A 12,852-nucleotide genomic window follows, 5' to 3' on the forward strand; every position below is an offset into this window, starting at 1 on the left:
AGTTCGGTGGAGGAATATTCCTGCGAGATACACGCAAATATCTGCAGCTAGTTGCGCTAAGGTGCATTAACCACACGTCACACCAGTTAGAGATAGCGTTTATATCGCCTTGTAAGAATTTGTGATCAGATTTGCCTGAGAATTCACAGAGGATAACACAGTCATCTGCGAAAAGGTAAATCGATAACGTAAATTAGAAATGAAGAGGGTCTATAACTGATCCTTGGGGCACATCAGAATCTACGGGATTAAATGAGAACATATGATGATTTGACACAACTCACTGTGACTGATTAAAGAGAAAATGTTCAAGCCACGCAAACAGGTTGGCACCAAGGTTAAATAGTTTAGAGTAAGTTATGATAGGCTATGTCAAAGGCCTTGGCGAAACCAAAGAAAACACAGTCTACAAATGAACCTTTGTCGAGCATTAGATGAAGGCTATGAATAAAAGAAGGAAGTTGACTTTCGCAAGAGAATTTTTTTCGGAAACTATGCTGTGCTTTTGTGAAATATCAAGTACTGTCTAAGTGCCTTGTTAAATGTGAGTACAAAATATGTTCAAGAACCTTGCAAGAAAATCTGGTGAAGGAAATAGGAAGGAAGTTACGAGGCGAATTCTTGCTATCAGGCTTGTCAAGTGGGACCATCTCCCCAACCTTCCGATCTGCAGGTAGCTGATGCGTATCTAAAGATTGCTGAGAAATTTTTGAGAGCCGAGCGGATGAATGAAGAGCAGTATTTTTCTGAAATTTTGCGTTAACAACATCAGCACCAGGATGACGACAATTTTATTTTTGACCCCAAGAGATTCAATGATAATAAAGCCCATAGCTGGGTAGTTGCAACACTCAAGAGTTGGAAGCACAGTGTGATTACATACGAGAAATATGCAAGGTATCTTCAGATTGCGCTGAAATGAAATCATGAAATACGCGGTTTCTTTGTTCGTATAACCTTTAAACACTGTTATATAACCCATCACCTAATACTTTACCGCAAAAGTTAGAAACCTTGTACCTCAAACATTTCTCTTAAGCAGCTTTAAACTTTTCGTGAAATTGTTCGTGAGCTCTCTCGTGGTCTGTAATAAGCAAAGGAGGTGGCCATTCAATACGCAATATTTCATTGAAAACATTGTGTAAACTGTGTGCATTTATGTGCCGTACAGTCAAAAGAGTCTCGTTCGTGGCTCCAATATATGCGGTTTGTTTAAGAAATGGAAAAATTGGGAGGTGATTGCTGATGAAGTAAGTGCCTAGAACACCTGGCGACAAATTTGTAACCAAGATTTGGGATGAAGATGTGTATTAGATAGTTGGGCTGTAAAATATGGGTTGGAGAGTTCACTACATTTCTATAACTATTAGATTCAAGAGTCATGTATATTTCTTCACGCGGTTTAAAAGTTTTTAGCGCGTCAATGTTTATATCAACCTGCCATACTGAGCTTCAAGACTTCAGCGTTAATCCAGCATAGGTACTCATGCTATAAAGGACAGAAAGCTTGGTATGTATGAATTTAGAGGCCTATATAAAACACAATATATGATACAATTGCATTCAATTGAAAGCACCTCGTAATCAATAATAACAAAGGACGATGACTCAATTAGTTGGCGATGCAGCCTGTTTTTTTTTTTCCATCAACAAAGCACCTCTCTTGTTCGAGAGCGTCAATTTACAAATAATAATTTATAACCAGGCAACCTAAACACATATATTACATTTTTATACTAAGTTTCTGTTATTATCAGCCCATCTGCCATGAAACCAAACGAGGTAGTAAGCGCAATAATTTGGTCTTCTTTGTTTCGAGCTGGTTGTGCGTTAATGTGGATGAAAGATAATGAATTCTTGTTTCTTGAGTATAACTTGCCTACTTCGCAAGGCGAAAGACAGGCAGGACTAGAGGTGCTCGTAGATATGACGTCATCGAAAGAGAACGCCTTTTCCTGAGTCAATCTTGTCCAGATTCGAGACGCAAGTTGTACGCACTGCTCGGGAAGGCAGATTTCCTTGCGAAACTTTTGCGTTCCTTCGTGCATGTAAAACGCCAATTCCTTTCTTTTTCGCAATTGTCATTCACAGCAACTTCAACGTCAACATAAACGCTCCATATATACTGCGGCAGACCGCGAAAGCAATATCAGCCGTTAAAAATGCTTTCTTTGCAGCCTTTTCCAAAACTGCATCGCGTTTCGATCTACGATAATATTGTACAAAAATGTTTGCGATGAGCCATTTGTTGGAATGCATTCACAGACAGCATCGCCAATGTTCTGCAAAATTCTTAGGTGACTTTCACATCTTGCGAAACCAGATTACCTTTTATTTCAAGGTCTTTGTTTTTTGAGTACACCTCCAGTTATACCATTCTTAGTTTATTTGCCTACACCTATTTATTAGGAGTGCACACTCAGGCAAGCATTCTGATGCATGAAATATACGTATTTCTTTTGAATGACAATCATGCTACCATTCATTTCTTCGACACGTTGGGTCATCATTTCCATGATAGCCTTCACTTCTCTGTTTTCTTATCTAAACGTTTTAAGCCTGTGCTGCAGGAAACCAGGCAGCCATCCTGAGTCTCCTAACCTGTTTCACGAAGCAGTATAGCTCGCTACTAAAAAGTTTTCTAATTGCCACCTAATAATAAACGCTGATTTCAAGTATATTGCCAATGACTGGTGAATATAAACCATTTGTACACTGAGTGTCCACGCCAAACACTTGTTTTCTTAATTCACTTCATTATCATGACCTCACGCAACTAGTTTATTACCACACGCACGGTAATCACATTTTAGAAAGACTGATTTAGAAGAATAATTTATTTCTTCTGTGTCTTTACAGAAATGGTGACAAGAGCAAAAAACATGCAGGCCCGACAGAGGCTCCTGCTCCCTTACAATTTTGCCAACAACGGAAATTTAGGACGTAGCACAAAAGTAAACAAAACATCGTCGTTTTAAGATATAACAGAAAAATAGCATTGCGAGCAAGCACATTACAATGATAAATATCCACTAGAATTTCAATTGTTCGTTGTTTTATGACACGTGATATATAGTTACTCTGCTGCATACACTCAATACAAACATTTCAAAATAAATTACAAATCGTCAATATAATATATAGCACAAAATTATTACTACTAACACTACACAGGTTTCAGGTCCTTAAGCAGTGCGAAGAACCTATATAAAATATCTCAAGTATCAAGGAACAGCATTCATTTTTTTAAAAACTTTGTGTGCGCAACAAACGGACGAAGAGGAGCAACACAAGGACGAGCGCTTGTCAGCTCTTGTCCTTGTGTTGCTCCTCTTCTTCGTCCACATTTTTATGCACACAAATTTTTTTAAATGAATCTGTTCCAACTAGGCCCACTCGCAGCTATGCTTTAGGAACAGCAATTAACAATCAAGTAATTACACCACACTTTGAATATATATTAGGAAATAAAGTCAGTGAGCTATATTCCATTTCATTTTCAACTAACATGAACTTGAAAGATTTCTTCGTAAGCATATTGCATTCCGTACTTCCTAGACAATTCAACAATGCAGAGGGTTGATAAGTTACATGTTGTCTGTCAATTGATTTTCGTCTGCGTAACTCGAATAGCTTTCTTAAGTAGATGCTTGTTCACAAACAGCCCTGATATTGCCGTAACACAAGCTCTAGAAGCCATGAGTGACCACAAAGTAGTGCAGTGTTCTCTCTCCCTTCCATATTCTGACAAAATAAAAATAAAAAAAATAATTTTGAACAATATGCGAGCGGACATTGAAAACTGGATCCAAATGCTGTATACATTTGAAACCAATTCCAAAAAGGTTGCGAAAACTGTTTGTCTAACCCCAATTGGAACATATCTTGCGATAAGATAAAGGAGACACGTTTCTCGCGTGCCGAAGTTTAGGATAAAATCATGCGTTGACAATCCATGGTTCGCAAGGGAAGTGAACAGGCGCTTAAATAAGAAGAAAAGATCAGATACAAAAGCTCGTCACAAGTGAACATCTCTTCTATCACAACTACAGAAGCATATCACGCGGACGCCGACTGCGATGTCAAAGAGTTTCCAGCAAGGTAAAGAGAGGTGCTTGGTTACTATAGGAAAGAACGAAGAAAATATCCACAACCCCACGCGAGCCTAGACAGGTCCCAGGTGGTCGACCTGACATGGTAGCAGACGGGCACTTTCACCAAGCCCTACCACCTGCACCTCCTGCGGCCCGCGCTGCACCCGCCGCCCGGCTGCCCGTGGTGATATAGCAGGAACGGGCCGATATGGCCCATGTGCGTTCAAAATCCCAACGCCACGTGGAACAAGGACAAAGAGGAAGGGGGAATACAACAGCAGAATCCTCTAGTGTTCCTGTATATGCTCCCGCAGGGAGCAGAGTTGCGCATACCTTTTCCGGCGCCGCTCGCACCGCTATTGGCCGAGCGCGAAAAATAACGTCAAATGATCCGCACCGCTGCGAAGCCAACATTACGGGCGCATCGCCGACTCATGCGAATTTGTCGTTTCCGTCAGTGCCATCCCCATTGCAATCAGCGGACCGTCGATCGTGCGTTGAGAGGAGCAGCTGCGGGTTTCAGGTACGGTATTCGACGATGTGAAGTCAAGGACCTTGGTGAAGTGATTCGAAACACATCGTACTGGCACTTGTATTCCAGTATGACGGGGTGCAGCGCACCACACTGCACAAACCGCACGGATGTCAGCCATAGGAGTAAATGCTTCAGCCAAGCAAACTAGCTGGAGACACACTGATACCATAGTGAGAGTGTTGTTGCTAGCAAGTCTGGGCTTCTTGACTTTGAATGCACCCTTCAGAGCTTAAAATTGAAATGAATAATATGTACCTCTCTCGTCAACCGCACTTTCTGAAGAGCTAGGACATCTTTGCAGAAAGCACACAAGGGAACAAGGATAAAACGAGTGCTAAGTTTGCATATGCATATTTAGCTCTCGAGCTGTGATAATTGTAATATATTCCTTCTCCGTGTGAAGTTTTGAAAACAGTAAAATTGATTCTAGTCAATTTCTTGTCTTGAGGTGCACAGGCTTATTTATTTTGTTAACTAATTGCTGCCACAGAAGCTATGCCGCACTTGTATGTGTGCTAGCTTGTGAGCATCATGTATCGGCCAGTGGAACAAAAACTTGTCGTTCATTTAAACACGCAAGAAATCTACGTTGTGCTTTGGTGAATGCTGTTTCCTGTGGGCGGGAGTGCAGTGAATGCTGAGGCTTATAGCGCGTTGAAAAGACAAGGACGAAGGTGAGACGTGACACACACAGGCGCTAACTTGCAACAATCTTTATTTCGAGCAAGGGACCCATACATATATACAAATTTTTTCGCCTACATCATACATGCGCTGAGTACAAAATACCTTTACACACTATTGCGCAGGTACGATAACTCTTTGTGGGAAAGGGCAATGGATGGTTTGGACACACAGTTATCGCCAAGCCTATCAATCAATTCCGCTTCTATAATTTCGCGAGTTAACCTACCTCGGGCTTTTCCCACAATGGAGCAGTCTTTGTATGCTGGAGCACACGTCGAATGGTCGCCGTCATCCACCCCGGCAACAGTGTAGCTGCAATGCCTGCAGTGGGCGTCAAGAAACCCGCCCCGCTTTTCTGCTACATTGTACCGGTGTTCCTTTAAACGCTCGTTGAGGCACCTTCCGCTTTGCCCGACGTAGTTTTTCCCACACTTTAAAGGAAGTTTATAAACAACTTCTTCCACACATTTAACAAACGGTTCCTGGTGTTTCTTTTTGCACGTGCGTTTATCAGAGAGGCCTGGTCTGGTCAGTCTGCACAGGCATTGCAATTTTGTAGCAGCTGAAAACACAACCTTGACATTCGCACGTTGGCCTATTTTCTTTAAACGATGCGATAAGCCGTGGATATATGGGATGACAGCAACGCTCCTCTTATCTACACAAGGCATGCTAGCGGAATTATTTGATAGCTTCGACCTCAGCAGACCCTCAGCAACGCTAATAAGTACGTGTGTAGGGAAACCTGCCAATTGAAGACGGAGGATCTGATCCTTGATGCTTTCGGTCATCAGCACCGGGCATGACTTACACAATGCGTTAGACAAGCATGTCTTTGCTATTCCCCTCTTAACCAACTTAGAGTGCGCCGACTGATATGGGAGCAGTGGCTTGTTCGCGCGAGGCTCGTACTTCCAGCGTACGTGGTCAGTGAAAAATAAAAACTTAATGTCAAGAAATCGGATGCTTCCGTCAATCGGCAGTTCATGCGTTAATTTTAGAGGAGATAAACCCTCGCGTATAAAAGAAAGTGCATTAGTAGTTAAAAAATCGAAACAGTTTGAGCTGCAGTCAAGTAGAACTAAAAAGTCATCGACGTATCTAAAAACTTTGAGAATCTTAAAATCTGGAAGCCGACCGCCTATGTTCTTGTCTAGTTCAGCTAAAAATATATCGCTAAGAATGGGAGCTATACACGATCCGATGCAAATTCCCTCCTTCTGTATAAAAGGCTGCCCTTCCCACTGAATGAAAGTAGACTGAAGATAAATGCTAAGGAGTCCTAAGAAATCGTCATTCGACATCCCGGTGGTGTTCGCGAAGGCAACGTTTCCAAAGGCGTCAATAGAACTCTGAACACTGGAGAGCAGACCTGAATGAGGTAAAGAATAAAACAGGTCTGTTATGTCTACAGAGAAGGCCTTAATATTCTTACGGGTTGACGACCTGAAATAATCGAGTACCACATCAGAGTTCCTTACAAGAAATGGGTCCTGAATTGGCAACATGTTTAGCATTTTTTGAAGATACAATGCTATACATTTTTGCCAGGTGCCGTTTTCAGACACAATGGCTCGAAAAGGTGCATCCATCTTGTGTGTCTTTACACTGAAGAACACATCAAGACAATCAAGCTTGCTCGCAGCTATCCCTTTTATAACACCATCTAAACGCAGGCGTTTACAAAGCTTCTTGGCTTTCGCTTTCACTTTTGACGCGCACAGATCCCTACATGGGATAAACACTTTCTTTACCGCATCTAAGGCTTTTTTGTTGAAGGCCTCATGAGACAACACTGCGAAACCGCCCTCCTTATCTGCAGGTAGTACACACAACTTGTTGTCCTTTAAGACAGAGGCTACGCGTTTTACAGATACCTTTGGAACCGTTGGCTTGCTATGGATCAAGGCATCGACACCGTCCGACACACACCGCGCAGCGTCCTCTCCGGCGGTGCGCTGGGAAACCTGTCTGACGAGAGACAGGAGCTCTGGAGCAGTCCTCCGTTTTTCGAAGGCGAACTTTGGTCCTAGGGCGAGCACGCGTTGCACGTCCGGAGGAACACTTTCCCGTTGTAGGAAATGAACTTTCCCTTTTGGCGCAGGTAACTTGTCGGGGAGACTGCTCCATTGTGGGAAAAGCCCGAGGTAGGTTAACTCGCGAAATTATAGAAGCGGAATTGATTGATAGGCTTGGCGATAACTGTGTGTCCAAACCATCCATTGCCCTTTCCCACAAAGAGTTATCGTACCTGCGCAATAGTGTGTAAAGGTATTTTGTACTCAGCGCATGTATGATGTAGGCGAAAAAGTTGTATATATGTATGGGTCCCTTGCTCGAAATAAAGATTGTTGCAAGTTAGCGCCTGTGTGTGTCACGTCTCACCTTCGTCCTTGTCTTTTTAACGCGCTATAAGCCTCACCATGTCTTACCAACAAGCCCAAATCACTGCTTTACAGCAGTGAATGCACTGTTCAATGACGCAACATTTACTTGCCTCTGATGCGATAGGTCACAAAGCTTTGTAACCTGGCTTTTTGGCCAAAAGCTGCTTCAGTGATTTCATTGATTTGATACAATGTGTTCAACTAATGGCTTTTCTCCGAGTGGTAAGAGATCAAGAAAAATGTGTTGTCAAATTACAGTCTGCAATGTGTGAATAATCACTCTGCAAGTCTGCCATCTTGATGTGATTAGTGCAACAAAAATAAGCTGTTGTTACTCTTAATAGCTTGTGGCCTTTCCAGTTTCTTTGAATTCTGCCCCCAAGGTTCCAAGAACCAGCACACTTGGCCTGCTGCCAGCAGCCGTTCATGCATTCCCTCGTATGAAATAAATTTGATCTAGAAGCTATAGCATCTTGAATCTTTTTCTACTTGCAGATTTGCTGCTACTATATAGCTGATTAGTTTGCGGTATGAATGAATCGTAAAAGTAAGCTTTGCTTAATATGTGCGCATGTGAACATTTAAAATGCGCTTAAATCTGTGTCTGCACCGCATGTATCGAAAACGTGCAGCTGTTGTGAACGATGGTTAGTGATAAATGACGCTGTGTTAATGGTCACTGACATAACCGCAGGCACGATAGCTCTCTTGGCGACGCTCATTAATCGGCTGGTTTCGGCAGCCGAATTGCGCTAAGTGTCCACCTTACGTGTGTGGAGTTTTAAACACTCTTTAAAACATTTCTTGCTTTCTGACAGTGATAAGACAACTTCATATGCATGCTGAAAATCATTGCACCGCGTTTTGTGGCAACGTACTCCGCAGTTGCAAGCGAACTTTGGAGCTGTTCGAGCCACGGGAGTATTTTATTTTGGGGAATCGAAGGCGGTCCTAACCCCTATTTGTACGTTCATGTGTATGTTTGTAAATGCGTGTTTACATAGGTACATCCCAAGTTTCGGTTGGTTGGAAGTCCACCCCCTCCGACTGCACGAATGACTCGTTCGAGCGTAGCCTGTATTAAGAAGTGCCCTTTGCTAAGCGCCTGCGAACAATTGGCGCTTGTAGCTCGCTACCACTAGAGAAAAAAGCGGAACACCGCGCGGCATTTGGCTCCTGCGCGCACGAGGAGTGGCTTCGCTGCAGAGCTGGATCACCACGGCGGACCTATGCTCAACTCTGCTCCCTGCGGGGGCATATACAGGAACACTAGAATCCTCTGAAGCGGGGCGCCTCGCTGAGAGATGGCAAGCCGCCCTCCTCAGCGAGGCACCCGAAGACCAGGAGTGGGCCGTCCAGCGGGCCAAGGCCGTTGCCGAGGATCTCGAAAGATATTCCTCGGGCGATGGACACCTGGCAGCCTAGCCCCAGGCACCAACATCTATAACCGTTGGACAAATAAAGTTTATTCCTATCCTATCCTATCTGGATTGGCAGAGAAAACTATTCATGAAGCAAACGATCAATACTTTAATTTACCGCTTCACAACATGTTAAAAACCAATCCCCAAAAAATCTCCAAAGTCGGGAATCCCAAAAAGAAACACTCGGTACCAACACTTCAAGGCGAAGACGGCAGTGCTTAGCCAGTAGCCAACTCCGAGGAGGATTTCAACAAAAAGTTTGCCTCCGTCCACACAGACGAACTACTTCTTGATGGTTCAGCTATCACAACGCCATATTGCTTGCTCTTTTGCAGCGATCGTAGTTACAGCACATGGTGTGTCTCGTGCAACGGAACGCCTCTAGCTTAACATAGGTCCCAGTCCCAACGCCATCACGGCTAAACTTCAAAAGCTAACCAGTCCGTATTCTGCTCCCTTATTTTATTTATTATAGTTACAGAAGCATAAAGAAAGGAACAAGAAGATCGCGGGACGCTGGCTGCTGCGTGTGGGTGATCGCCCTTCTTAACTACTCTGACTCATTCTATATATATATATATATATATATATATATATATATATATATATATATATATATATATATATATATATATATATATATATATATATATATATATATATATATATATATATATATATATATATATAGAAACGGAGCTCCACAGTGGACGTCGCATCACCGTCCGCACCATGAATGGCGATGAGCACTCGGGATCAATGTCGTGGCTGCCTCTTACGTCACCGTCGCATGGTACGTCGCTCTCGCCGGTTATTGTTCTGCAAACCAAGGATCCTGGAACTTTCTGGGCGACCGACGGCGACGACGTTGAAGAGTCGGTGGCCATTTACGAACGCGTGAGTGGGATCAACAGATGGGACCCTACGCTTTTGCTAGCTAATCTGTTGCTCTACCTCAGAGGCACGGAAATGGTGCGGTACGAACACCACAAAGAGGAGCTAACCAGCTGGGACCAGTGCAAATAAAAATTGACAGACTTGTTTGGCAAACCAGCCGGCCCTAAAATTGCCGCAGAACAGCAACTGGCCTCCCGTGCCCAATCCCCAAGGGATTCCTTTGTCTCCTACATCCAAGAAGTGCTGGCACTTTGTCGTAAAGCCGATCCTGACATGACAGAAGCTGCGAAGGTCGGGCACGTGCTAAAGGGCATTGCTGACGACGCCTTTAATCTGCTCATGTGCAAAAGCTGCTCTACAGTTGGTGCAATCATTAAAGAGTACCGACAATTCGAGCAGGCCACAGGCCGACGCGCCTTGCAACCATTCGCCCGACTTCCCCATACTCAACGTGTGAAGATAAATGTGCACAGCAGCATACGTGGCCATCAGAAGACGTAGTGCTAATCGTTAGACGTGAACTGGATGCGATGGCGCCCGCAGCTTTCTAGCCCGGATGCTGCCATATTTTCAGTTCCCCTCGTACAAACCATCGTTCGCCATGAACTTGAAAACATTGGTTTACAGTGTTTGGGTGCTGTCGACAATCCCATAGCTAGCGAATGCCCTTCTACTATTTTCGCTCCCCCCCCCCACCGACGCTTCTCTCTACGTCATCGCGACCAGACTGAGTGGAGAACTGCGGACGACCAACCGACGTGTTTCACCTGCCGCCGCATTGGTCATGTCGCCCGATACTGTCGCAACTCGTGGCCCTCAACACCTGACACGCCAACCAACCTGACACGTTTTGATGGAAATTCCCGCAATGTGTCGCCCACCGCCCACTCACAAGCACCGAGAACTCAGCTAGGAACACGTGGTACAGCCGCTCACCATTGCCGCGCGCACACTCGTTTCGTTAACCGCAAACACGTCGCCCATCTTCCCTTCGCCGCAGCCACGTCGTCTTTCGTCCCCTGTGACTTTTGGCCACAACCCTTTCGGAAAACAAAGAAATGCAGTCCTCTGAGGTGGTGCTGCATTTCCGACTACTTCAGCAAATCATCTGTCAGTGCCTACAAGGAGATGTGCAATTGACGCCAAAATAGACGGAGTACCTCTCGAAGCACTCGTAGACGTTTAAAGAAGGTTCTCATCCCAGCAGCTGCCAGAGTGCTTCCTGTGGCCGACGATGGCGCGTGGGTGGTTCTTGGAATATGTACTGCGGGTTGTTCGGAATGGTCTGCCAGGGCGGCAAAGTTACTTCAGCCCGCTGCACCTGTTTCGATCCAAACGGGGTGGGGGCGCACTTCAGAGAACTGCGGATAACAGGCAGCCACGCGGCGAGGGGACAACTCACGGGAGTTATCGAGGGGAGGTAATTGGCGGAACCTCCCCATGCGCTTTTCGAGACACCAGACAATGTGCGAGGTCCGCTCTGGAATTTAGAGACGCCGACTGGGGTCGGGCGTGACCACCTGCCTACGGGGACGTGGGACAATGGATACCACGACGACCGCGCTGCAAAGGTCGTCTGCCCTCGGAGAGAGCACTGCAACCTGTGCGGCATGTGTTTGTGCAAAACCCCTACCCCCTTCTCGCAAAGGTGACCACGGGGACTTTCTACGATGACGTCGAAGGCTGACGCCGATCGGAGAGCTTATAAGTGACTGTTGTCGGCTGCTAGTGTGCGCTCGTCGTCGTGCTCTGTGCTCGTCGATGTACTCGTGAGCTGTGCGCTCGTTTGCTGTATGCTTCGTCTTGCGGGCTCCATTTGGAAGTCACGCTAGACTGTGTAGATGTATCTCGTGTTTAGAATGTAAATACTGCAAATAAATCCTGCTCGCCTAAGTCCCGACGAAAAGTCAAGTTCCTCCCTACGACTGCCAAATCTAATATATGGATGGCAGCAGTGAAATCGGCCTACGGCTCCTAGATGGGCCTGCGACTCGGAGACAGCAACGGCAGCTGACGGACGTTGGTACATGGTGACCGACTGGTATCCTGATCAAGTTGGAGGCAACTTGGGATTGACCACCTCTTGCAACTGACTGGATACGGCAGAGAAGAACTGGTGATATGATGCTGCTTCAGTGTGTAAGCGTTTACTTTTGGCTGTAAGATTTACCAGGCTTCAATTTCTCTGTTTTTGGATTTGATTCACTGGGGATATCTTACTTGTATTCTGATTTGCGTGAGTATCGCAGCAAGTATTGTGTGGCCAAAGCTTAAAGTAGCGACCATGGTCCTAATGTGTATGACGGGAGCTGACCTGTTGTGGTTGTGTGACGAGATTGAGGTAAACGTAGAGGAGGACTTGACGGAATCAGAAATTCGTAAGGCCATTCTGCAAAGTGGCAATGATTTGAAATTATTCGAACATCTAGGTAAACGAAATATAAACAAAAGACAGGAACAGGAATCAGTTAAGCAAGAACGCCAAGAGCGCGAGCGAAAACGCCAAGAGCGTGAGCAAAAACGGCAACAGGTTGAAAAAGAAATGGCAGCAGCGAGGAAACATATACAAAATTTGCAGCAGTTAAACGCATGAAGTCAACAGCGGATTGAGAAGTCTGTAGGCTGGACGCAGCGAAAATGGGAGGAAGTCGACAGCAGATTTCAGTCGAAAGCCGAGGAGAGTAGTAGTACCTGTGTGGTTAGCAGCACGTTCATAGTGAACTCGAAGTGCTAGCAGCGAAGGATGCTTTAGTGCCAACAGAGGCCGTTAAAGGCCGTAGTGAGAGCGACGAGGTGTTGTGCCTACAAAGGACTGTAGAGGCAGCTAG

At 45.0% G+C, this 12,852-nt stretch overlaps 1 protein-coding gene across 1 annotated transcript in view; it reads right to left on the reverse strand.

Moving 5' to 3' along the window:
• LOC139047299 (uncharacterized) overlaps window positions 1–12,852 on the reverse strand; it is a 1,527,628-nt gene that overhangs the window by 998,387 nt on the left and 516,389 nt on the right. The window lies entirely within an intron of this gene.

Source organism: Dermacentor albipictus, chromosome 7, assembly GCF_038994185.2.
Source record: "Dermacentor albipictus isolate Rhodes 1998 colony chromosome 7, USDA_Dalb.pri_finalv2, whole genome shotgun sequence".
In the NCBI taxonomy this organism is placed as follows: domain Eukaryota; kingdom Metazoa; phylum Arthropoda; class Arachnida; order Ixodida; family Ixodidae; genus Dermacentor; species Dermacentor albipictus.